General features: G+C 32.0%; 1 long non-coding RNA gene across 1 annotated transcript; it reads right to left on the bottom strand.

Moving 5' to 3' along the window:
* Positions 1-1,280: 1,280 nt before the first annotated feature.
* On the bottom strand, positions 1,281-25,233 carry LOC111084995. Its single transcript, XR_002609866.1, has 2 exons — positions 25,116-25,233; positions 1,281-1,516 (listed from the first exon to the last, which is right to left on the bottom strand). It is a non-coding gene; the product is annotated as an uncharacterized LOC111084995 (long non-coding RNA).
* Between the last annotated feature and the right edge of the window lie 612 nt (positions 25,234-25,845).

Consider the following 25,845-nt stretch of genomic DNA (forward strand, 5'->3'; position numbering starts at 1 on the left):
TTTATTTTCTGCTTAAAACTTGCAATAAAAAAGTGACAAATCACGTAAGTCATAATTTCGTACGGTGCTTAGATTGAGGCAGTACTGTTTTTCTTTAACCGTTAGTTAACATATATACATTTTGGTTCCGAATGTGGTTGTTATTGTTATGTTAAACCTTAATGAACTTTTAGCTATGTTCCAAATGTGGTTGTTCTTGTTATGATAAACTTTAATGAACTTTTAGCTATGTTCCAAATGTGGTTGTTCTTATTATGATAAACTTTAATGAATGTCCAGCTATGTTCCAAATGTAGTTGTTCTTGTTATGATAGCCTTTAATGAACTTTTAGCTATGTTCCAAATGTGGTTGTTCTTACTATGATAAACTTTAATGAATGTCCAGCTATGTTCCAAATGTGGTTGTTCTTATTATATTAAACTCTAATTAACATCCATCGGTGCTCCAAATGTGATTAGATCTACGTATTTTAAAAGTTAATTAATGTCCATCTATGCTCTAAATGTACTTGGGACAAACCCAAAATAAGCCTCACGATGCCTCAAGTGTGATTCGTCTTGACTGAAGTAAGCCTCATTGTTTTTTTGCTGAAATATGTTATACGGTATTTTTGTTACTAGACTGGAGTAAGCTTCACCGTGTTTTTACTGATATATGTTATAGGTTTTTTTCACTATTTTTACTGTGAATCCTTAAGAACCTTTTATATCGAAATTAAGCTAATTACGTAGATCAGGACTAAAATAAAATACACATTAATGAGGAGAGTCCTGTATAATAACCTGACAAGAAATACTTAATGTTATAAATCAGTGCGCCAGAAAGCTCAAACCTATAATGATTAGATTGCATTTATCAGTATCTTAGAATCATTTTATAAGATCTACTAGTTTAGATCTTAACGCTCTAATATGATATAAGGGGAAGTTAATATCTTTCTTCAAAATTATTTTATAATCATTATTATAATTGTTACATATAAATGAGATAAAATATTGTGTTAAAAATTCATATATTAACGCTTTATTTTTAAGACTTAAGACTTCAAGCCTATCATTAAGGATCTCAAATGCGAGGCAAGATAGCTTATTCGAGACTTAGCTTCACTGTTTTCCATTAGGAAATCGAAACGACAGATTGTCAGAGTTCATACATAGATCTATTCTTAAACGGAAGCAATTAAAATCATGTAGACTTCGCTGAATTCTGAGTCCTCGCTTTGGCTGATCGTTAATTCTGACGTGGGTTTATTAATGTCAAAAAAAAGTTAATCCCTATCTGTATCTAAGTTTTCATTTATTTTATACTGCCAGTAGCTAATAAACTTGCAATGCCAAACGTATTAACAGAACAAAGAAAAATAATACAGTTGTTAATTCTCGTCGTTATCGTCAATTATTCAAAAGTTGTTTTTTTAAACGTTTCCACTGTTCTCACAATATCGTCAAAAAACAACAACAACATGTTTCCAGTTATTCTCTGTTGAAATCCTAATCTTTTCCTCGAAATTAGAATCTGAAATAAAATAAAACTGTGAATAAGAATTTGGTGTAAGTATATATTTCATGTAACTAATTTTGCTGCAACAATCACCATATATTTGTCAAATATTTCAACATTTATTGTGTGTTTAATTGTTGATGCTTATCAGGGAACACAATTTATCGAAGTTAGATAACCCGTGAAGGCAGAGTAAACAAAAATACCCGGAAAAGACTAGTCATAGATAAATGTTAGGTTAAAAACAGGGAAATGAATGAATGAATCAAACAATTACTTCTTAGGTGTTTTGTAAATAAGTTTATTTTGTTCTACTTTCAATGTACGTTTCGCTAATAGTATTGGTTAAAATGTTTAATATAGGTATTTGTAGAAACACACACACACACATATATTCCTTATGAGGATGATTAGTTTTCATCGTTTGTTTAAAATGTGGATTTGGGATGAACTTCAATCTCCTAAGTTGACCGAAGCTCGTGAAATATTATTTGGATTACATACTAAAGTATCGCTAACATCGAGGGCACCCATCTGATGAGTCACTTCTTTTAATCATTATAAGATAGAACGGTATGTTAAATTAGCTACGTTAATTACTGGGTTGATTTTGAGTTCGGGTATATGTAGGCAGCTTGCTTTGATCAGAAGTTAATGATCATAAATTAAAGGCTATTAACAGTGCCCTCAGTATAATTTTGATCGGTTTTGTAAATTTGCAGAAAAAAAAATCCCCATGTTGAAGTTTCCGATAAAATAGTGACATTTAATATACATTTACTTATCACTTAAGAAAGGTGAAAAAGAACTCTTTATGCTTAACAAAACAAACTTTTGGGCGAGCTTCTTAATGTATCTACTGAGCACAAGCTTCTAAATTGTCTTTTGTTTGACGAAGAGCTCATAAACGAGCTTGTGAACTTGGGGTCAATAAACACATTATGGAGTTAGCCCTAAAGTTTATTTTATTAAGTTTTTTTCACAATTAAAAATTACTATTAAAACCTACACTCATTAGCCATTTAACAAGTTTAACCTTTGATAACAAGGAAAAGATGTTTTATAGCTTGGAAAAAAACTTAGCTATCTAATTCAAATAATACATTCCTACTTAAGCTGCAACGAACTGCTGTTTGAGCTCCTTTCAGGATGCCGAAAACCTAGCTTTCCATGTTTGAGCTCCTTTCAGGCGGCCGAAAACCTAGCTTTCCATGTTTGAGCTCCTTTCAGGTGGCCGAAAACCTAGCTTTCCAGACACTTTGCAACAGACTTTTTTAAATCTTACTAGTTTTCACTTTATGTGCTGATTTTGAAGTGACTAAAAAGTCATCTGACAAATACGATACCAGGGGAATAATTTAATCTGGACTGCTAAGCCTTATCTCCCGATCATGGATTTCTTTATCATGAAATAACATTGTTCCTGTTAGGAGAATGATTACCAGAATATGGAAAAGTTACTACATTTTGTTCCAAACTAAATATTATTATATCGCTGCATGTTGTAACACACTGAATATTAGAGTTATTACATGTTGCAATACAATGAGTATTAGAGAGTTACTACATGTTGTAACATATTCAGTATTGGAGAGTTATTACATGTTGCAGTACTTTGAGTATTAGAGAGTTACAACATATTTTAGCACGTTCAGTATTAATGTTACTACATGTAGCACCACACTAAGTACTGGAGAGTAACTACATGTTGCAGTACACTGAGTATTAAGTAGTTATTATACATAATAACGAACTAAATATTAAAAGGTGACTACATATACAGGTATGTGAAATTTCTATGTGTATCAGTTGCTATGCTTTTCGTTGTGCTCTTGAAATCATGTTGAAACATTTACTTTTATTCAGGGATGGTTAAAGGAAAGTTTGTGTTCACGATGTTTACTGTATCGAAATCGTAGTTCCAGCCAAACTCATTTTATATATTAGCAACACAGAACCGTTATGCAGTTTGGTTAAAGTACAGCTGAGTTATTAAGTACGTGGAAAAGCCCTCTAACCACACACTCATGTAAATATACTTTTCTCCAGAGTTAAATAATAATGATTCATTTTGTTTGGTTGTGAAGTGTGCTGTTTCCCAGCAGACGGTGTGCAGTTATATAGCGTACGCAAACAACTTCCAAGCCTGAAAGGGTTTGATTTTCAATTATGATTTCCAATTTAATTAACACGTTATACAACGTAACTCAATTAACTCTTCTTGAACCAAACATTTTTCTATTTACATACAGTTGTTAATCACACTTAATGCTAACTCGAGTCCTTTACATAATGTGTTAATAATACTTATTATTGGCTCAGGTCCTTTACACAGTGTGTTAATAATAGTTAATACTGGCTTAGATCCTTTACATAATGTGTTAATAATACTTATTATTGGCTCAGGTTCTTTACACAGTGTGTTAATAGTAGTTAATACTGGCTCAGATCCTTTACATAATGTGTTAAAAATACTTATTATTGGCTCAGGTTCTTTACACAGTGTGTTAATAGTAGTTAATACTGGCTTAGATCCTTTACATAATGTGTTAATAATACTTATTATTGGCTCAGGTCCTTTACACAGTGTGTTAATAGTAGTTAATACTGACTCAGATCCTTTACATAATGTGTTGATAATACTTAGTACTGACTTAGATCGTTTACAAAATGCTATTAGTAGTACTGACTCAGGTATTTTACACAATTCTGTTAATAATACTTAATATTGGTCTAGGGCCTTTACACAGTGTGTTAATATTATTTAATACTGGTTCAGATCCTTTAAAATGCTGTTAGTAATACGTAACACTGACTCAGGTACTTTACACAGTATTGTTAGTAATACTTAATACTGACTCAATTCCTTTACACAATGCTGTTATTAACACGTTATTGTGACTCGGGTACTTTTCACAATGCTTACTCAGGTACTTTATACAGTGATTTTACTAGTACTGTATCAGATCATTTATACTATGCTGTTAATACTAATACTGGTTCAGGTTATGTACACAATGCTCTTAGTGATATTTAACACGACTCAAATCTTTGGAGTTTCCCTTTCATAGCACTTTCGGAAATGGGTATGATAAGGGAATGTAATTAAGATGTATATAGTAAGAGTAGGTTGCAATAGTGTATGGTATAAAGGGATATGTTGGAGTATGATAAGGTTTCAATCTAAGGATAAATATTGGCAAGATATTAAAGTAAGGAAAATGCCAAGAGGTGTAGTAAGAGGCACGATAAGATAGTTTTGATAAGAAGTTAAGATACGAGGCTTGGTAAGTAAGTTTTGTATAATTGAATGATAAAAGTCAACAATGACGATTTTCTTACGTTCCTTGGGTTGATCTGTGTTCGATGTCTTCACAATAGAAACTGGTCTATATGCGTCATGTGATTAGCGGAACAATAGATACTGGTCTATATGCGTTATGTGATTAGCGGAACAATAGATACTAGTCAATGTACTTTGTAGGGTTATCAGTATAATTGATAATAGTGTATAGGATTAGTCCAACAATACTTACTGGTCTATGTAATTTACAGGATTATCAGAACAACAGAGACTACTCTATGTACATATGCACTACCGGCACTTGTGTTTAAAATTCTTTAAATTATAATTATTAATTAAAAACAGCGTTTTATATTTACACAATAGAAAACGTTGTTTTTAATTATTTATTATAATTTAGAAAATATTCTATGTACTTTGGAGGGTTAGTAGAGCAATTGACACTGATGTGTGTGAGTTATGGGATTAACACAGGTGAATACTGGTCTATCTTTATAATAATTCAGATATTTGTATAGTATTATATGTATGTCTTTGTATACATAATTATAATAAAACGTACTAAACATTTAAACCTGCAATTACGGACTTGTTTACATACCGATCACATGTTGCATCGTATTAAGTAGTTTTACATTTTTACCAGTTATAACATTCAATATAAAGAACCAATCAAACAAATTAGGTGAAATCCATAATTTTCTCTATTATATACCTTGGAAATCCTACCAGTAAGAAGTGGGACTAGCTGCAATATTGATGGTAACTTTGCTGAAGTTATTTGTGTGACTAATATCCTATTGGGATCCTGTAACCAACAAAACTATGGACCCACACGCGATTTAGTTTTTAAATAGTTTATATATGTATTTTTTAAAAATCCGATGAGAGATATATGGACCTCATCGATGATTCTAAGGCTACAAGTTTTTGTAGAAAGAACAGAACGATTGGGTTCTAGATATTTCACGCTTTATATTCATCTATAAAAATTTGACAAAAGACATCATGTTGACAAATTTGAACTTGTTTTCAGGTTTTCTTTTTGAAATGTATTTCATCTCAAGTAGCCAAAACAAACAACTAGAAGCTGAATACCTTGATATATAAACTGGAAACAAAACCGAAACATAATTTCCAGATTATTTAAATGAAGTTCCAACAGTATTTGTAAGAACCCAGTGAACTATGAGCTAAGTAAAAACAGATTGGAATAGGCACAAAGATAGAAAGACTCATATAACGAGATACTATTTGGGTAAAGTTCAATTAGTATTTGTAAGAACCTGATGTTACAACGTTACTTAACTGTGAACTAAGTGAAAATATTGCAACAGGCACAAAGAAGGAAGGACACACACAACGAAAGATACTGCCCATTCAAAAGCCTTTAATTCGTATGTTATATACTTTTATTCTCGCTTACCTAGTACGGTTTTCCGTATAGCACAGTGAATTAATATCATTTCAACTATAAACTGTTTGCTGTAGACCAATGAGAACAAAGCCTTTCATTCCAGCCAGAGGCCTAAGGTCACATGGATGATAAAATTTGAAGATTTCATTGAAACACTATTTATATTAGACGCTGAACAGACACTGAGTGTTCTGGTAAGTAAGATCAAATTTGGCAAGAGGTCTGATTATCAGTAGTTTGCAACAAACAAGGTGTAATTGAAATATCACAAAATCCACTGTTAAAACATAAAATCCGTACTAAGATGAATATGATTAAACTCTTGAAATTACTATCAGTTTTATTGTAAAGTTTAATCATAATTAATGTACAGAAGGAGTTTACAATATATTCTAACATCAATAAACAGTTACGAAAAGTATTGTATAATACAGCATTGTTATATGACCTACAGGAAATCCAGACAGTGTTGTAAAATACAAGATTATAATATACTCTACAATTAACACTAGGCACATACTTAACATATTATTTATATTAATTTATATTATATAATATATAATCAACCTGGTAAAGACATGTTAATATATAATAGAGATTTATGCTACAACCTACAGTTAATACATAGTGCAACGTAATCTTGTATAAAACATCAATAATAAACACCGACTTTAGTGATAAGCACAGTTTTATAATATATCCTACAATTAACACTGAGCACATGAATAATATAATGTAATACAGTTTATTTGGCAAACTTTGTACTGAAGACTAACGATGTTGCATAACACAGGCTTATATTATTCTCCGCAATTAACACTGAGCACATAAATAATATAATGTAATACAGTTTTTTGGCAAACTTTGTACTGAAGACTAATAATGTTGCATAACACAGGCTTATATTATTCTCCGCAATTAACACTGAGCACATAAATAATATAATGTAATACAGTTTTTTGGCAAACTTTGTACTGAGGACTAACAATGTTGCATAATACAGGCTTATATTATTCTCCCCAATTAACACTGAGCACATAAATAATATAATGTAATATAGATTTATGATATACTTTACATATAAAATTCAACTATAGAAGCTTATCTTAAACTTAACAATCAACAGTGGGCACGTGCATGAAATACAAGATCCTGAATAACAACACATTGTGAAAAAAATCAACAACTTAGTCGATTGCGTTGTTTTACACTACTCACCTCAGAGTTTACAGTTTATTACTTCTGGATTTTTTTTTCTATACACAAAAATGTAAGTGAATAGTTTAGTTAGTCCTAATCACACGTTTTATCAAAACTAACAGCTGCTCGTACTTCTAAATTTCTTATATATAAAACAACGTAGAAGAGTAAACGTTTTCGTCTTGTCACGACTCTCTTCAAGATTTACACTTCACAGTTTATGCAAACACACTTTCTGATGGCATTTTTATGCAAACACACTTTCTGATGGCATTTTTCTAACCTTTATCTTCCAGGAAGACAAATGACTGTGCTTACAAATCTTTCTGAGCGTTTTGTATTCTTCACAGACAAGACAAACTACCGTGAAATCCAACGCTTGCGCAAGTTTATCATCTGTGACTGTAGAACTGTAGGAGGGGGGGGGGGGTGAGGCTCTCGGGACTCAGCCGACTACGAGCTCCCACCCTGGAATTATGATATGAAAGCAGATATATTAATCTCACTGAAGTCCGACCTTGCTGTGGTGTGTAAGGTTTCTGTCAGATGAAGTAGAGATTAGTGGTGAAACTAGATTATTAAATTCGTGTTTTGGGAGTTCTTCTTTAATGTTGAAACTGCTTTTTTTAAAGCTGAAGTGTTTGTGAGAGAAATAAGTTTTTTTTGAACAATCGAGTGCGTGAAAAAGGCCAAACGAAGTCGAGAATATAATAGCCCCGATATCCATCTATATATTATAATGTCTGTCTGCCAATTTTTCTGTCTTTTTGTTTATCTACTCATGTCTCTATATAGCGTTTCTTGGTCGTCTGAACGTTACGTTGACTGTTTAGTAATGCTTCCTATGTTTCTTAGGGTCGAGAGGCGGAAAAGCGATTGTTTAGTTTTATAGGTGGTGCGTTTTCGTACTTTCCTTCGTTGTTTCGTTAGCGCTCTTCTCTATTTTAACTGCAATTAAAATTTCCCGCACCAACATATTACAGTCTCTAGGCGACTGATGGTAAAACCAGCTAACTGTGCTACAATGTCTGACAAGGAAAATATGGCGGATGAGCGCTGGTTCAAAGTCTGAGGGAAATATATTTATTTCTTTAAGCAGCTCAAAGAGCGTGCGATGGTTAAAATGTATCTACAGCTTGTAGGAGACATAAAGTAGTTCTATATTTACTTGAATAATGAAAATCGTGTTTTTATAAGTTTCCGCAATCCTCGAAACATACTAAGCAATAGAAAGTAACAGCAAGTATATAATAATGAGTCACACCCAACTTATGACCTAAGTCAGAGTGAACATAGAAGTAACAGCAAGTATATAATAATGAGTCACACCCAACATGACCTAGGTCAGAGTGAACATAGAAGTAACAGCAAGTATATAATAATGAGTCACACCCAACATGACCTAGGTCAGAGTGAACATAGAAGTAACAGCAAGTATATAATAATGAGTCACACCCAAATTATGACATAGGTCAGAGTGAACATAGAAGTAACAGCAAGTATATAATAAAGAGTCACACCCAACTTATGACCTAGGTTAGAGTGAACATAGAAGTATTTTGTAGTTCGCCTGTTACTCACAATTAAGTTTATTTATTATTAGTTTCAATTATTATTGTATAATTAAGACTGTTTGTTATTAATTTTAATTATTATTGCATAATTAAGAGTGTTATTAATTTCAGTCATTATTGTAAAATTTTAGCAGTTCCTCTGGTAGAAGTTATTGTACAATTGTAAAGAAAACCAAAAAAAAAAAACTTGTGGTAGAAACAACATGAAACATAATTCTTGAATAGTTTTCAATAACTACAGTACAAGTTCAAGTCACAAACAATACAATAACTGTGGGTTAACAAAAACAAACACTATTGTGCTGACAAATGCACAATTTTACTGTTGAATTTTATACAATCTACATACACATAAAATTAATACAAGTTTGAACTGAAAATCGCACAGCATTTATGTTGTTAAAATCATACGAAAGATTTAGTGTCTATATCACTATAACAAACAATTGTTTTATAGTTTTCACAAGTGTGTGATTTGGAAACACAATTTGTGTTAATTTACTACAATTTTTTTTTGACAGTGTATAAATGGATAATCTTATACTTCATGCAATAAATCGTTTTTAAAACGTTTTCCAGTAACTGTTAAACATTTAGTTTCTTAAAATATATGCGCTTTTTTCTAGTAAAAAATGCAAACCTTACATCATGCAGTGACAGTTAAAACGGAATAGTTTATAATCAAAATATTAATTCTTCTCTCTGCCGCTGTATATGTGGTTTCTGCACATGATCAAATTCGTCGGTATGCAGGATGTAGTTTTAATCTTGTTAAAATTGCCGAGAATCCATTACAGTGGTAATTTCAGCGTATAATTCTCGCCCCTCAAGGTTCACTGTGTAATCCTCTCATTAGCTATGCCTGAGATTCCAGTCTCCTAGCAAATTTTACTTCGTCGCCAAACAAGGGTATTGCAGCGCATGCAAATTTTTCTCTATAATTTACTTTGAAAAAATTAACCAATAACAGCCTGTGGCAGAAACAACACCTTTTTATAATTATTGGTATATTTTTTTTAACGTGCTCAGACTCATTTGTTTGTCGTCTTAAAAGGAGAATAATAAATAAATTTATTTTAAAATGGCACTTTGGTAATATCTGTTTGCTGAATTTCGCGCAAAGCTACTCCAGGGCTAATTGCGTTAGCCGCCTGTAATTTAGGAGTGATAGACTAGAGGGAAGGCAGCTAGTCCACACCACCCACTATCAACCCTTCGGCTACTCTTTACCAACGAAAATTGAGATTGACTTCATATTGCAACGCTCCATAGCTGAAAGGACGAGTGTGTTTGGTGATAGTATTCGAACCCGCGATCGCAGGTTGTGAGTCGAGTGTCCTAACAACCAGGTCATCCTAAGCCCTTTAATGATATTCTCAACCTCTTACTCAGCCCTATAATACTTTAAAGATTTTATCTATTATTAGTTTTAGAAGATAAATATAGTTTACTTTCAGGAAAATTGATAAAAGGTTTCAACAGTGCGTATACTTTGAGATGACAAATATACTCAAAAGGTCGCCATTTAAAAAAGGATACTTCGATAGCTCAGACAATATTTTCTAGTCATCGCATATAGGTTAAAATATAACCGTTAGAAATATAACTTCTAGTTATCGTATACAAGTTGAGAAACTGTGCTAATTTCTAACACAGTGGCTAGTATCTCGAAAACCTCATATGTATGTGTCCAATTATTTAATTCCTCGTTTTTATGCTTTCACAATGTTTGAACGAATGATATTACACAGTAATTTTTGATTGTAGTAACTTGCACATTGAACAGTGTTCTATCTTATGTTCTAGAACTACTTAAAATATGTTGTTAAGTCTTGGAGTCTGAAATATTCTATTGGATGTTCTGGAGTTACTGACAAAATATACTTTATGACACAGAATCACCAAAATCTTCTATTGTATGTTGTAGAGTTTCTTACAGAAGATGGTTTATGTCATGAAATCACTAAGATGTTCTATTTTGTGTTCTGGAGTTTCTTACAGAAGATGGTTTACGTCATGAAATCACTAAGATGTTCTATTTTGTGTTTTGGAGTTTCTTACAGAAGATGGTTTATGTCATGAAATCACTAAGATGTTCCATTTTGTGTTTTGGAGTTTCTTAAAGAAGATGTTTTATGTCATGAACTCACTAAGATGTTCTATTTTATGTTCTGAAGTTTCTTAAAGAAGATGCTTTATGTCATGAAATCACTAAGATGTTCTATTTCATGTTCTGAAGTTTCTTAAAGAAGATGTTTTATGTCATGAAATCACTAAGATATTCTATTTTATAATGTAGGATGGCTGAAGATATTTAACATTTTTACCTCCCGTAGTGCGTAGAGAGGTGTAATTGTTTCATTTCCTGGAGTGGTTGAGGGGATGTTGTAATTATCCGATGTTCCGGAGTAACAAATGAGAGTTTTTAAGTTTATCAGAATTTACTTCAAGAAAGCAGTTTGTAAATGTGTTAAATACACTTATAAGTGAGTGAGATACGTTTTTAAATGAATTAAATATGTTTGTATATGAGTTAAGTTGGCTTGTAAGTGAATTAAGTACGTTTTAAAATGAGTTAAATACGTTTGTAAGTAGTTAAGTAAGTAACATAGCAAATAACTTTTAAAACCACACTCGTTACTGTCATACCGCTTAACTTACGAGAGAGTACACTACAAATTTCCATACTGTTTACAACAGATTCACCTTCTTTGTTTCCATCGTGTGTGTTGTCATGTTACGAAACAGAATGACGTCACAGAGATGCTGTGCTTGACAAGTTCTACACAAGTAAAGTAAACAATAAGACAAGTTAAGCTGACTGTTTGATAGAGAAACATGCTCTGATATAGGTCAGAGGTTATACATAAGCTGTGAAACAGCTTCCAGAGCGAAGCTTTTACAGCACACACATTCTGTTCGTTACGAACAGGTTACATCACGAGGAAATATTCCGAACATAATTACAAGATATCGAATTTTATCAATTACATATTGTTTACCATAATTTTAAGAGCGAGATGTCTTTAATGTAAATATAATATTAACTTTGATGTAAATATAATATTAACTTTAATGTAAATATAATATTAACTTTAATGTAAATATAACATTAACTTTAATGTAAATATAATATTAACTTTAATGTAAATATAACATTAACTTTAATGTAAATATAACATTAACTTTAATGTAAATATAATATTAACTTTAATGTAAATATAACATTAACTTTAATGTGAATATAATATTAACTTTAATGTAAATATAATATTAACTTTAATGTAAATATAATATTAACTTTAATGTAAATATAATATTAACTTTGATGTAAATATAATATTAACTTTAATGTAAATATAATATTAACTTTGATGTAAATATAATATTAACTTTAATGTAAATATGATATTAACTTTAATGTAAATATAATATTAACTTTAATGTAAATATAATATTAACTCGCAAATTATATTTATCCGCATATTTTGTTGTAAAAGTATGTTGATATTTGGAAAATTTTAGGTCCGAATTTATATAAAATATTCTACAATAAATGAAGTTGTACAGCATGTAAAGGTTCTTCTTGTATATAATCCCTGTTAATGTTATTTTACAATAAATGAAGTTGTACAGCATGTAAACATTCTTCTTGAATATAGTACCTGTTAATGTTATTATACAATAAATGAAGTTGTACAGCATGTAAAGGTTCTTCTTGTTTATAGTCCTGTTAATGTTATTCTACAATAAATGAAGTTATACAGCATGTAAACGTTCTTCTTGTATATAGTCCCTGTCAATGTTATTTTACAATAAATGAAGTTGTACAGCATGTAAACGTTCTTCTTGAATATAGTCCCTGTTAATGTTATTTTACAATAAATGAAGTTGTACAGCATATAAACGTTCTTCTTGTATATAGTCCCTGTTAATATTATTCTACAATAAATGAAGTTGTACAACACGTTAACGTTCTTCTTGTATATAATCCCTGTTAATGTTATTTTACAATAAATAAAGTTGTACAGCATATAAACGTTATTCTTGTATATAGTCCCTGTTAATGTTATTTTACAATACAACATGGGTCGATCTTCCTGAAAATAAATAGGAAAAAATTGATATGTTTCAGAACAAGCCTTCTTTAATTCTAAGCTTACGTTACCGTATTCTACACACAAACTGTAAAGCAGCTTATGCTAAAAATAATCGATTTAGTTTAGTGTTTCAATATCTACAACACAAATTCAAGTTGAAACAACACAGTCATCGTGTGCTAGCAAAATAAAACACAAATGTATTGGCTGATGTACGACTTTTGTGTTTAATTCTATACATAAACATAATAAAACAGTAACTTCGCAACATCACATTGTATTTTACAAAAACAACATCAACATTTTGAACTGAAAAACACACGTCATTTGTGTTGCTAGAAAATACGAATATTTGTGTTTATATCCCTGCAACAATAAGTTGTGTTGCAGTTCACACACACCTGTTGTTGTAAAATATTACAATGTTTGTGTTAATTAGAGTGCAACACATATCTAATGCTAGTTTTTGGCATTTCCGCTAGTTTCAGTTCATATAGTCATCATATAGAAGGAACTATTATTTATATGAAGAGAATTATAATTGAATGTAATAAAAAAATTTAAATATAAAAATACAATAGAACCAATACGCCGGCTATAAATACAGTTCTTCAAAGGGCTTGCTGGTTTTTAAACATTATATAATTATCATATTCCATGTATTCCAACCATTTCTATGGTTCACTTTATGTTGTGTCATTAATTCAGTATTTTCGCAGTCAAGGATGTTGAGATTTTACACATAGATCGCGTCTGTAACGTGTGACAGTTAGCTTGTCAATATTTTTTAGTTACTTTCAGTTTACAAGGAAAACTCATTTAACCTCGACAGAGACACTTGGATCTTTATGTTAATACTCTCATTTATGGGCTGCCAGTAGGAGAGTTAAATGACTGAAACGGTTTTATTTTCTTTTTCGGGATAGCCACAAAAGTAATGTGGTCTGAGTCTGGATTTGACATTCATTAAGCCTGTAAAGCTGTGTTAGTTCCTTAATGCAACAGAAAGATGTGTACAGAGGAAAGCATGATTAGAACAGCCGTATTAGTGTAAAAACTCTGCACTCTATAGTATAACACTAAATGTTTTCTCTGTTATGCAATATCATCATTATCTTTTATCTCTTTCTCGTTCAGTCGATATCACTATCTTTGTGTAGGTTATTGCGCAGCAACATATTATCTCAGTTATTGCAAATTAATTCATTTGACTGGTTAATTGCGTCTCAATACCGTTGACTGTGTAATTGTTCATCAGTATTTCAGACTGTGCTGTAGTGTTCTATTAAATAAAAGTGTTTATTGATATTTCTGACTGCCATTATTTTCGACCGGGTTATATTGTATTAAACGTTGGGTGTGTATTTTTGTCACAATCTTTGGTATCATTTACAAGGTGTCCCTTTGATTAAGTTTTTGAAAAAATAACCTAAAAGAAAACAATAATCAAAATCCTTATGCTTCCATTAAGTTTATATGCAACACTTCGAGCCAGTTTCCTTCCTGTAAATAAATAACTTAATATATTATATTATAACTTAATATAATATATTAGTATTTTAATATGGATTAATATTTATCCATATTTTTGTTTCGGTTATTGTATATTAGTATGCTTACCAAAATATTAATATTTTGGTGAGGAATTATTATATTATTAACTGGGTGATTATATATCGTTACATAGATATTGTTTATGAATACCTTTGCCTGTTTTATTGTATATCCCCATTTATGGCTATAGTTAGATGCATTTCTGACATTTTTAAAAGATTAACAATATCTGCTAATCATTCTAGAGTTTAATTTATGACACATCAGAGCCACGAGATCTTGGAAAACGTTAGAGTTAGATCTGTTTGTAAAAAGATTAAGAAAATTGATATGAAAACCCTCGCGCTAACTACGAAAAAATACAGAATACAAAGGTAACACTTTATATCAAAACCCGGGTTCTAGCTTTGTAAGTCCGCTGTAACACTCGGGGGTGAGGAGGGAGCTTATATGAACGATATGTGTATTCACTTACAGTGGATTGCCACTTCAAATAGGGTTTCCAAGTCTAAAAGAATTTTGGGGAAAATTTAAATCTTTAACATCTGAGAAAAACAACAACAAATTATTTCGTTACATTAAATATAATAACATCCCCCGCCAAAACATACATTGATAAGTGTGACGTCAACTAATACAAAACTTCTTTTTCAAATATCGATTCTCCACATTTCAACCAACTCAAACAAAAAATCACAATCACATAACATCTCAACCCGAACTATTCACCCCTATATTTCATACGTCTATTGAAACACAAACATCACCGGACATTCCTGAGTTATCCAAAAAATCGCCGCAGGTGAACTTAAAACGAATATTAGATCATTAAGAAACTCAGCTCCGGGCCATGACGGTATTCGTAATATAATACGCAAAAACGCAACGAACAACCTATTACTTCATTTAGTTAACATTATGAATCTATAATTCCTTTCAGGCAGCTCCCCGGAATCATGGAAAAAAGCCACCATCACAGTTATTTCTAAATCTACTGCAAACAATTCTAATCTGAACAACTTCAGACCAATCACTTTACTGCTTAGGTAAATTACTTGAGCGCATAATATCAAACAGACTACTCCTCTATTGTGAGAACAACAACCTGATACCAAACATCCAAAACTCATTCCGTAAAGGCAGACAAACTGTAGACCACCTAACCAGATTAATTGAATCTATTCACAAATCATTTAACAATAATCAAGATACTATAGCCGTATTCTTAGATCTAAAGAAAGCTTTCGACTCTGTCTGGCACAATGCCATAAGATATCGCCTTCACAATATGAAAGTAAATAACACAATTATTAGATGGATATCAAATTTTCTTAGTGATCGCACAGCCTCAGTTAAAGATAACAACACAATATCAAAATCGTTTGACATTACTGCTGGAGTCTCTGAATGCTCCTTCCTCTCACCTTTCCTTTACATTCTTTTCGTTAATAAATTCCCCTTCCCTAACTTATACACACTTCTTACAATACGCTGACAATATTGATGTTTGGAGCATCTCGCAAAACCCTCCAATAGCAGCAAGTACAGTACAAAAATCTTTTGACACTATAGTAAATTAGTGTAATGATTGTAGTGTATCACTTAACCCAATTAAAATAACAGGAATTATATTTTGACATAACATTTCAGAAACGTTAAAAAAGTGAAACTAAAGTTAAACAATACTGAAATAAAATTATGCTCTTCATCCAAGTTTCTAAGTGTAACCTACGGCAGCTGCCTTACATGGGCTGAACATTTCAGAAACATTCATAAATCCATTAGTAATTGTATCATACATTTAAGGATAATTGCAGGCAAGAACAAAGGTTGCAAACCGCCAACCATAATAAAATATACTCAGCCTATATACGCCCCCTAATAGAGTTCGGATGCCAAGTCATCTTCAACATGTCCAGTATAATTAAAAACAAGCTATAACTCCAACATAACAGAGTCTTTAAACTAGCCTTAAGACTCTTAAAATTTACCCCTACAAGTTACCAACACAAAACTTGCAATATACAAACAATCAGTGAAAAATTATCATCCCTAGCATTTAAATACTACGGTAAATCAGAGAAGAGAAACCCCTTAACTGACACCCTACACACGATGACAAGTGCTTCATACAAAACAATGTCCTCATACAACGAATACTTAGCAATGAAATAAACTTAAATACACTTCAAAATTCTTTCTAGCCCATTCATGTTGTTCTAATTTCAGTTTTGGGCTCAGGACAGGCACCTCTCAACTCTTCATACCAGCCAAATTAACAGATACGACCTAACTCTGAAATTTCTTTTAACCCCACGAAATTTGCAAAATTTCTTTTTCGCGAGCGGGGCGAAGGGGGATATCAATATATCTGAACATTCAATTTTAGGAAAGTTTATCTTCCCTTTTAAAAACTAAATCCCTGCCACGATTTTTGATTTTTTAGAGGGGGGGGGGTCCAAGCATTAAGGAACCAAAAACTTTCAATATTTGTATTCTTACTGTATTGTATAATTGTTGTTTATGATAAGTTCTGTTCTTTATTGTCCTTTTGAAAGGCCCAGAAACAAACTTGGCGCCGGGCCTGTCTTTTGTGGCACAGGAGATATGGTTAGCATCTACCTATTCGACAATTCAATGCTCTTACGGGTATATTTATAGCTGAAGGATTATGTCACAGCCTTGTCCAAAGAAGGATGTTTGTACCGCAGAACAGTAAATACTCTCAATTCTCGAAACACTAATTCACAGAGAACTACTTATAAAGTAGTAACTAGCATTGGTGAGGGATACATTGGTGAGGTAATGTTTGCAAACTGGTAGTCCAGATCTCCCTGTCCCTAAAACATGACTGCTAACAAGTAGCACAAACCCTAATCAAATATGCATAAGATAATTCACGATCTTGCCCTTGTAAGAAAACATAAACCATCAGTGCACAGGTTTCACCCCAAACTTGTTGTTGAGAGAAAGACAATCTACAGAAAGCTGTACAAAAAAAAAGACCTTGAACGTGTTTTTCACTGGACTGTCAACAGAATATATTGACACCAATTAAGCGAGAGGAAATTCCTACAATGTGTAGCCAGGATGCCAAAACGTGTTTCTCACTGGGCTGTCAGCAGAATCTATTGATATCAATTATGCTAGATAAAATTCCTACAATGTGTGGACAGGACGCCCAAAAAAAAGATGTATTTACATCAGAGTAAAGCGTCAAGTTACATGTCTAATTTCACAACACCGTTTTCACAAACTATGAGGAATGAAACCAGTGTATACGCTATCCGCTACTCAGACACTCCTGTCAGATTACCTGAATACACACCCATGCATATCTCTGAATTTAGTTTGCTTAATATGATTTTGGAAACTGAAATCTATGTATAGTGGAGGGTCTTTAGAAACTGTCAAGGTGTTGGTATAAAACTGACCTGGCCATTTTTTTACAGAAGCTTGTTACAAAAGACATTTTGGTTTCGAGCAACAGTGCTCGATCATTGGTTATTGGGAGGAACATATCAACGATGAAGGACAGATAGAACGACACTCGTGCAATAAACTCCCCCATAGTACTGTTCGTCTCGTACAAAATAAAAGCCGAATCTGAATCAGATTAACACACACAAGGACACAAGGAACTAGAAAAGATGCTTATGGTTGAGTACATTTTGGAGCTTCATTACACTGTTACAGCTCATTTCACTTCGTCAGGTCATAATCTATCTAATGATTATGCATCTTGACGATAACTGTGCAGCACAGTTCTATTGCAAAAGGCTCCGTCATAAGGCTGTAATCTCCAAAGCCCACCTGAAGGCTTTCCATTATCCACCTAGTATACGAGAATGATAATTTCACAGTGCCTGTTTTAGAAGTCCGATCACACGGAAATACATAGCTGCTACTTAATAGCATGACTACTCATTTCATTCTCCAGCTATTTGAGGTATATGATGGATGAACGGGAATTATGACTGGAAACCTTATCTTGGTGAACCTATAACCTGTTGACCTGTTTCCAGACAGAGATTCTTCTTGATTATTTTGTTAAGCACACATAGGGATGGCTTTTGCATCTGACCTTTGTGTACCTTGTTCTTCACTTGTTAGAAGACGCTGCTCTTTGAATAACACATCTGGGATACGACTTGTTATAGGTCTCTTTCCTGATAGTGCTGGTGCCTCAAGCTGATTTATGTTCCAGTGCAATGAAGTACAAGGGATTAACTCGAAAATTGTCTTCGAAAATTCTAAATCCCTGATCTGAACCCATCTTTATGATCTGAGTTTATTAATATTTTGTGCTGGAAGAGGCTGTTACATACCCTTCTCAAAACGATCAGTTGTCGGAGGCATCACACTACCTACGAATCGCCAAAACGTAGTTCAGCTACATATCGTTTCATTGCGATTTTATAACGACTGTAATTTTTACGTGATTTGCTGATTTCTATATTCACAATCGTTTTAATATAACGCACTCAAGCCTGTATTTCAAACACAATACATTTGTAAAACTTATGCGACATGCTAAAGATGAAATATAAATTCACGAATCATATGAAACACTTAATCAACTAATGATTTGATTGAAGCTAAAAGTAATAAGGAGTATTTAAATAGAATATTTTTGTTATTGTGAATAATCTGTTATTGCAAATGTACACAATAGCATAGCCAAAATAATCCCCAAAAATATAACCAGACTATTCAGAGGCAATGTGATATTTATAAAACAACTGGGTTTGAATTAAACATTATCAATATTAATACCTCTTTTTATTATAAAGTATCACAGTAACAATATATATTTATGCAATTAAGGACAAAAATACGAAACCCTATAACCCGAGTGTTTTCGAAAGGTGGATTTTTCTTCATTAGTGTATCCCAGGTGAAAAAAGTTTCTCCTTTCGAAAGAGCTCGGATCATAGGGTTTCGTGCTTTTTTGAACCTACTTGTTTTTCTAAGCATCATGCTTAGATAAGTGAAATGTTGCCGTCCGAGTCCTCTCTCTCTCGCCAATTAATGAGCCGTCTCTAAAAGAGCTTTTACTTTAACTCAATATCTGATCCCATATATAAAACGCCCCCTCCAAGCACGCTATTAATATCTACAATCATAATAACCTATTTAAGTTTTTTATATTCTCACATATTCATGTGCTTTCACAATCTGACTTTTATCTTAATGAAAGATTCTAAAATTTAAGCTTTCCAACAAAAGGTAAACTACCTGTCTTATTTATTTCTCCCTGAAATTTACATTGAAATTCTAAAATTTAAAACGAACACTTACAAACTACGTAGCAGAATTTACATAGAAAATATGAAAAACCATACCTAATGTGAGAAAATTCTCCTCACACTCTAAATATATGTGGGTAAAAATCTATAAAAAATATCAACTAAAATAACAATAATATTTTGATCTCCTCTTCTTTTTTGCCTTCTAGCAAATGTCCTAAGACAAAAAGTTTTACATCAAACATTACGCTCTAGAATTTCAGAAAAACATCAGTGTAAAGCAGTAAGTAAACAAAGAACTTTATCATTTAATTTCTGCAGTGTTTATTGTAATATTTATTGTAATACAAAAGACATTTTAATTCTAGTAGCTTGATGTACTCCCGCAGGATCACCGAAAATGTTCTGTTTCAAGCGTAAATAAAACCCAAATTAAGAGTAAAAAATATTTTTGTTCTTGTTTTTGAAGTTTATATGTCATGCTGTGCTGTAGCCTACAGAGTGAATGATTCTTCTCGTGATTCATGGCATGATAGGACAAACTGCAGTGTTAAGCGTCCCTTATGTGACGTCATTTTAGTGTCTACTGACCGACTTACAGACAACACATTACTGTACAGTAGTGCGAATGGTTAAAACAGGTGACCCCCTCGAGGCGGCCTTTGGTTCCCTTTAGGGGAAATAAACGACTTTATAACACCAATTTGCTTTAAGTTGAATGTCAAATTAAATAAAATAATTAAATTTGGTGTTATGAGGTTATTTATTACTAGAATTAAAGAACTTTATTTATTAAAAATACTGTCTACCAGCTCGCAGTGACGTTATAATTCTAAAGTTGGTTTCTTTGAGAGCAAACATAAGCACTATTAATTGAATACCAAGAATAAACAGAGATAGAGGTTGTCCGATTATTATTATTAATTTTATTTGATAACCATTATATTTTTACTTTGATTTAATTACGTAATTTGCTCAATCCTTTTGAAATAGAAGTTTATTTTTTAAATGATGTTTCTTTAATAGTACGTTCAAACCTAAAAATAGTACCTAAAACAAACGTATAATTTTGTGTATTGTTATGCATGACGATATTCCCTAACCAAAATCGAATTATGCGATGTATTGAAACAGAAATAAAGACATCTTGATGAAGATAAAGCATCCAAAGTTGTTCATAAATACGTTGGTTCTGGAGTCAGTTGTACTTAGATTTTGACATACATTCAAAATTATTCAATTTGCGTACCTATAATACTGATCTAGCTTGAAAACAAATATTAAAAGAAAAACACGAAAAATCCGGACGAAAAGAGTAGATGTAGGGAAGAACAAAGTCTTCCAATTAAGAAATAATTTTCTCGTGAAAATTATTGAAATGCTGAATCTTTTGAAAGACTCTAAGTTTGACGTTTATAATCTTGACTGAATATAACATTGATGTTGAAAGCATTGGCAAGAACTTTCTGGTCTCTTCTAATGAAAACAAATTTCATATACGTAATATTTTAGGTCAAGCCTGAAACGTAAAATACAAAACACACATACAACAAAAACATAAACAAATTCTCGCTTATTACCTATACAATGATAACAAAAAATGAATAAAAGTAAAACCTCATTGATTTGCTAACGGCGTTGTCTAAGCCTAACCTTGGGGAAAGTTATTAAACATTTCCAGATGTTTTTAAGCAAAGTGACCAGAAGAGCGACTTTCCAACTTTTTTTCATAATCGATATTGTTAATCTCTTTCATTGCATGAACTCGTTTTGATTGGTGCATTTCAAGTATTTGTATTACATGTTTCACACAAAATTATGGTTTTGTGTTAACTGCAACATAAGGTAGCTATGTGAGGTCGTAAACAGTGTAAGGATGTTAACTTCTCAAGAGACAGGGGATCAGTGATAGTATGTGGCAAACAAATAGTTTTTATGAGTCTTACAAGTAATGTTGTTTGGTTGATTGTCCAATTTTCGCGCAAAGCTATTCGAGGGCTATCTATGTTAGCCATCGTTATTTTGAAGTGATAGAGTAGAGGGAAGGCAGCTAGTCAACGCCGCCCACTGCCAACACTTGGGCTACTCTTTTGCCAACAAATATTGACCGTAACATTACAACGCCCCCATAACTGAAAGGACGAACACGTTTGGCGGTAGGTTTCGATTCCGTTATTCGTAGATTGCGAGTCATACGCCCTATCCACCAGTCCATACCAAACCCAAGAAAAGCTATATTACATTCCTTCTTTAGTGTTACTTTGTTTAACAGCTGTGGATAAAACGTTTAGTGTGTATATATACATATTTCATTTATTATATTTAAACAAATATATATTTATTATGAAGGCTGTTTAGGACTACCCTTATTCGCGTAATCGAGGGTAAACAGCTGATAAAAAACAGGGAAAGCAAGTTATATATATATTAGATCTATGGTAAGTAAGACTTGTTTTAAATAAACGTTTGTATTCTATAACACACGTTTGTTTTTGTTTTTAATTATGTATACAATCAAGGGCTTTAGCTTTGTACTTTCGAACATATGCTTTGTTTTTATCACCATGAATACAGGTTTACATACACTTTTTACAAACATTTACACTCACTAGATTATTCCTTTATTTACCCTCCCCCTTTACGATGGACATTCTAATCACTATACGTTTTGCTTTATAGCCTTACATTGTCCTAGTAAGAGAAGTATATATTAAATTAACTATATTATCTAAATAATTTTAGTTCTAACTTATATAGGTAGCTTTCTTTGGTCAGTCTTTATTAATAAACACTTCAAGAGGGTTCACATTGGAAGTTACAACTTATGTGTATTTTACAGATAAAACTATGGTGACTGCAGATTGGAGCACCATCTTTACATGAATTATTATACTCTAACTTAGTTCATTCTTTACGATTTTGCTTAATAAAAATAATCGTTCAATCTCTTAAAAATATTAAATTGGTATAATATAATCATATATATATTATGATAAAAAGTAATACATTTCAAGTTTATAAGCTTAACGAGAATGATGTATAACACAAGAAGGATTTTAAAATATAAATTATTTTTTTTTAATAATAATGTTTTTTGTTATTGTTTTTCAAAGAAAGGAGAATATCCAGATAGATACATTCTACACTAGATATAACTTTGTTACTTCTTACTTTGGTTCAAATAAGAGATTGGCATGAGCACATTTATTATTTGTCAATTTTATAAGCCAAATTCAGAAAGAAAATATAATAAATATTTATTTTCCATTGGCGTTAAGCTCTGCTGTTTGAATCCACCATTAAGATATACGTCTGATCCGGATAATTACATGAAGATGTGGGGATATAGAAGACGGTCTATTAGAATGTGAACTTCAGTTGTTTCCATATTAGAGTCCATTATGTATGTAGGATTAGTTACGTACATTTTTTTTATTAAGAGCCAAACAAACCATTAACTGGAGAGAAAGAACACTCGAAAACGTCACACTAACATAAACATACACTTTGATACTTTACATTGAAAAACATTTACTAAAGCTTTTATTACGATGCATTTTTGCTTTAAGTTTTTTTTATTTTAAACAAATTTTGTTCATGTGACATATCTCAGTTAAGGAAAAAAAATATCATTATGAGGTTCTATGACTCATATGTTGTTCAACGAACTGCTTGATTCTTGAGAGCTTTATTTCCCAATTTTCTATGTTCTTCGAGACCTGATTGTTTAGAGAAACGTTTGTATTCTCTAACACAAGTTTGTTTTTAAATTTATATATGTACATTCAAAGACTTAGGCTTTGTTTCATAAACGTTTGCACTCTCTAACACAAGCTTTGTTTTTATCAACATGAACACAGGTTTCCATATACTGGATATAAACATTTACATTCATTAGATAATTCCTTCATTTAACTCTCTCCCCTTTCCAATAGATTGTTTAAATTCAAATGAAAACAAGGTCGGAACGCTTCTTCGTAAACTATTCTTGCTTTTGTTTGTTCAATTTCTATCACAAAGTTCATCAAACCTTGAATTAATAGCTGCTGGACTCGTGCAGAGCGATTGTCATTCTTGACAGAAAATGTGCTATCTGCCTCTGCTGTGAATTAGAAACTAACTTATCAAAACACAAGAGTGCTTGCTTCTTCTAAGATTAGCAAGTAAATAATAACTCCTTTTAACAAGAGTATATATATTTTCAGAGTAATTTAGAAACATTGATTTTTTATTATACTTTGACACTGAATCCCTGAAGAAATTTCTACCTTAATACCAGACATAAGGGATATTTGTGAACCATGACTAACAGGAATCTATCTGTCTAGTGCCTTACTTTCTTTAATGCTTATTTTTTAACCATACAGTTTTGCATATTTATATGGTACATCGTTTAAAAAATCATTAAACTTTGTAATAAATGTTAGGTTGGTAAATAATTGATATATATATATATATTACATGCTAGACGTCCAGATAAAATTCGATATCTATTTACATTGTTGGATAATTCAAAAATTGTCTTACCTAATTTACAGTTTTGGCTAAGCCGGATAAACTACGCCAACTATTTCACGTTGTTGGACAACTCATATAAACGTTTTATGGTATATTTTATAATGGTAGATAACGTAGCTGTACTTCTTTCTCGCCTTTACATGTTAAACACCAGATAAACTTTTATAAGCTATTTTACGTTGTTTGACAACACACACAAACGTTGCGATCAAATTAGATTGTTAAACACCTACGTAAACTTTGTGGTCCATTATAATGGGAGGTCTCTTTAGTTGTTTTAGGTACATAATAGGTTATTTGCGCTCTGTCTACCACGGGGAATCGAATCCCAGATTTTAGCGTTGCAAATCCGTAAACATTATCACTGACGCACTGGAGACTACATGGTAGAACAACTTAAGTGAACTTTGAGATGACTGCTAGCTACATTCGTTGGAATAGAAGTAAACAAAATACGGGAAAAACAAAAACAAACCAAACTCTTACTTAGGAACTCTGAACAGAAAAAAATCTCAGTTTTAACCGCTGACATTTAAAAATTTCCTTCTAAAAAGTTATTAAATATTATTTGCTTAATAGCAGCTTTTTCAAATATATATATATATATAAATCGTCTCAACATACTTCGACTGGCAACCTTGTAATCTCATGAATTCTCACTGCACACGTACTATATAATATCAGAATACAAAACTTACTACAAACATTGTTGAAATATGAAGTCGAAGAAGACGACTTTTGAACCAATTACATCCCATTACATATTCTGTTGACGTGCACTACTGGATGAGTGGAGATGAATTCTGCTCTTAGCAAGTCTGCTTGAATAACTAGAATAGGTTATGCGACTACTATATCATAAAGAACACTTAATCCTCATTTGGCAGTCCGTGGAGTTGTGCTAAAACTCCTCAGGCTTGGAAATAACTGGGATTTGGAGGGCTGTTAGGTGTTCAAAGTTTTAATCAAATGGGGCGATGTTACTTCACAGACAGGGTGTGAATGCCGTAAACTACAACATTGTAAAAACGATCATGTTTTGATCACTTATGCCTCTACTGGAAACAAAGAAATGTACACATTTTCTAAAGTACACCTTTATTTAAATCAAGTTTCAATAAGTGATCAAAACATGATCGTTTTTACAATGTTGTAGTTTACGATAAGTGATCCAAACATGATCGTTTTTACTATGTTGCAGTTTACCATCGATTTATTTGACATGAACAGCAATATATTACATTAAAGATATGAAATTATAATTTATAAATAAACTGATACTTCATCGCTCACTCTGAAACTAATGTCTATTACTAAAAGTTATTCGTCAAATAATATTCCTGCAAACTGATACTTCATCGCTCACTCTGAAACTAATGTCTATTACTAAAAGTTATTCGTACAAATAATATTTCTGCAAACTGATAC

This window comes from Limulus polyphemus, unplaced genomic scaffold, assembly GCF_000517525.1.
Source record: "Limulus polyphemus unplaced genomic scaffold, Limulus_polyphemus-2.1.2 Scaffold194, whole genome shotgun sequence".
In the NCBI taxonomy this organism is placed as follows: Eukaryota; Metazoa; Arthropoda; class Merostomata; order Xiphosura; family Limulidae; genus Limulus; species Limulus polyphemus.